Source organism: Triplophysa dalaica, chromosome 3, assembly GCF_015846415.1.
Source record: "Triplophysa dalaica isolate WHDGS20190420 chromosome 3, ASM1584641v1, whole genome shotgun sequence".
Taxonomy (NCBI): Eukaryota; Metazoa; Chordata; class Actinopteri; order Cypriniformes; family Nemacheilidae; genus Triplophysa; species Triplophysa dalaica.
The window spans coordinates 11,076,835-11,080,047 of NC_079544.1; the positions used below are offsets into that span (position 1 = coordinate 11,076,835).

Here is a 3,213-nt window from a genome sequence, read left to right on the forward strand (position 1 = left end):
GGCCAAGTGGGCATGGGTTTGATCTGGGAACACATATATGGGTCTTGAATGGCATATTTACGGGCCAAGTGGCCTTGGGTTTGAACTGGGAATGCACATATGGGTCCTGCATAGAATTTTTATGGGCCAAGTGGGCATGGGTTTGAACTGGGAATGCACATATGGGTCCTGCATTGAATTTTTATGGGCCAAGTGGGCATGGGTTTGAACTGGGAACACATATATGGGTCTTGCATGACATATTTATGGGCCAAGTGGGCATGGGTTTGAACTGGGAACACATATATGGGTCTTGAATGGCATATTTATAGGCCAAGTGGCCATGGGTTTGGGTGATTGGTTCAGGTCCAGCAATATTATGTAATGCTCATCTACAAACAAGCATCAAAAATAAAATAAAATAAGCTTAACTTAGGATATGGGGAGCCTTATCATTCAAGCTCCTCTTGGCAAAGCAAAATCTGCTCGTCACAACATGGCAGACAGAGCATCATTCTGCTTGCTTCGATGCTGGACAGGACAAGAGGAAAAAAGAAAAAAAAGGACTTTCAGGAGGCCTCATCATCAATCTGTCTTCCACTTCTGTGTTGTTAGATGTCCTTGGACCAAGGAGTAGCATGTGTTTCTATCAAGGTGTAGCTCATACACCAACAATGACTGATGTGTTGGCTGTAAGAGGTACAGTAGATCTGTTTGGTTAGGCTATCTGAAGATCTTCAGGATGCATTGACATATTCATGGTTTATGGTTTAAGACGGTAAAGGGAGGGGCTGAGGTAGTTAAAGAAGTAGGCCTGTAAGGACAGAGGCCCTTTCAATTTAAGTAAAAGAATAAAGCTGCAGAAAGCCTTCCGACAGTGCATGGAGCATTCACATAAACACTTTCATTGGTGCAGTGACCCAGATTGGGACAGATTTATGGGGATAAGTGTAAAGGAGACAGCATTGCTACTGCTGATATTTGAATATTTACAATATTTATATTGTATGAATATTTTGCTAACTTAACATAAGTTGCTTATAACATATAGTTGCCTGTAGAATGTTGGGTAAATCCCTCCCTGATGCCTCATAGGACCCATTTTGCTACCCAATTGGTTTTTGGTCAATTTGCACATCCATCTACCTCGCCGGATACCCAGATTCAAGACCCGCTTGGGGAGTGGTTTCTGGTATCAGAGGTGGAAGTCATTAATTACAAATACTCAGATTACTGTAATTAAGTAGTTTTTTGGGGTACTTGTACTTTTATGAGTAGATTTTCAAGCCTGTACTTTTACTTGTAATATTCATTAATCCATGTAATCTACTAAATTACTTTTAAAATCATAGTTGATTACTGATCCATATCCAAACCTTTTATCTGCATTTTTGTAGCCAGTAAGGTGATTTGATAGCAAACAAGCCGATGAAAACCGGGGGCCCGTTCTTCGTACGTCGCTAACTCGGTTAGCTGGATTTGATTGTTGACGATTTGGCATGATCTTGGATTGTTTGGTTCTTCGAAGCTCATCCTGGACTTGCTGTCATAGCAACAGGTCCGTAAGCTTGAACCTGCTCGGGAGCAGGCTTACTTCATGTAAACAGGATTAGATCACGGCTTTATAAGCGGAGGTGATATGGGAAGTCTTTCGCAGACATGTCTTGTCCGTTTTTACGTCAGGAATGCGTTGCTGAAGGTACCAGAATAATTCAAAGAGCTTTTCGAATTAATCGCTTTTTGCGAGATCGACAGGATCCTTTAGCGCAGCGCGATAATCTACTGATTGAGAGATATCGTTTTTCTCTGGAGGGTGTAATATACATTATCAACTTGTTGGAGCCACACGTTAAATGTTCGACTCGTCGCAGTCGGGGTTTAACAACTGCACAGTTTGAATAGCTTTGCGATTCTTTGCGAGTGGCACTTTCCTTTACACTATTGGAGATGCAGAATACCTGGGTAAAAATGCTGTATGTCGTGCCACTCGCAAAGTTTATCTGTCACTCAAACAGTTTTTAGGGGGCTTTGTGGTATTTCCATGCCACTTAAGACCACAGGCTGTGAAGCAGATTTTTTTTTGCCATTGCAGGTACATTATAATTGTTAATGAAGATCATGGAATCATGATCATGCCAAAAAGTAGCCTAGGACTTACAGTATTTGTTCCTCAGGCTTCCCTAATGTTATTTGTGCCATAGACTGCACACAGGTCCCCATCAAGGCCACACCTGGCCCAAATGAAGGGGATTTTTTGAACAGAAAGGGATTTCACAGTGTAAATGTGCAAGTAAATTACTATAACAATTATTCATATTCCAGATAAGCAATAAATAAATAAAAGTAACGTAATCAAAAAGTATGCAGACTGATTTCAAATATTTTAGATGGTGTGCGACTCCATGTTCCACATCACAAATGTGGAAGCCACATGGCCTGGTTCTGTGGGTGACTCCAAGATTTTCAGAGAGTCACATTTATGCACATTATTTGAACGTGGTAAGGAAAAATTATTTAAAACTCACTGTATTACATAATTTTATTCTGAGCCTATCAAAACTGCATTTTCCCAGGTGCTGACGATGGGATCCTGTTTGGCGACAGGGGCTATGCCTTCAGGCAGGCAGTACTTCATGACACCATTCCCTGGACCACAAACCCGTTACAATGCAGCTCTAGCCAGGACAAGGCCACGCATTGAAATGACCTTTGGCCAACTAAAGGAAGATTTCAGTGTCTTAAGGGTCTGAGGGTTGCACCTGGAGAGGACCCCTGTGGTGGAGGTGCAGCCTGATGATGACCTCCAGCCAGTGCACTTGGACCAATAGTGGCAGAGCTGCACAGGACAGTATTGTGGAACACGATTTTATGAATTCTTTTTTTTACACATAAACTTTCATTAAATGAATAATAGAAGACAACATGCTTAGTTCATGGAGTTTTATTTCAATGATTGTTTCTCAAGAAAAGCCAGTGATGGTCATCTTTTGCCTGCAATAAGATATATAGTTATCCAAGGGCAGCAATAGTGCTCTTTGTGAAAAATAGGGTTTAAGCAATTACTCTGAAGTTTCTTTTGAAGCAACTCAATCTCTAGTGCCAGTTTTTTCTTCTTTAAGGTGTCAAGTTCAATTTCTCCCCTTAATTTTTGTTTTTTTAAGAGCAAAATACTCAATTTTATGTTGAAGATTCTGTTTATATAGGGTACGGATATCCCCCTGTGCCATTAAAAAA

At 40.8% G+C, this 3,213-nt stretch overlaps 1 long non-coding RNA gene across 1 annotated transcript; it reads left to right on the forward strand.

The window, feature by feature from the left end:
• The first annotated feature begins 2,220 nt into the window (after positions 1-2,220).
• Positions 2,221-2,902, forward strand: LOC130415618 (uncharacterized). The gene is made up of 2 exons (XR_008905947.1): positions 2,221-2,478; positions 2,553-2,902. It is a non-coding gene; the product is annotated as an uncharacterized LOC130415618 (long non-coding RNA).
• The last annotated feature ends 311 nt before the right edge of the window (positions 2,903-3,213 follow it).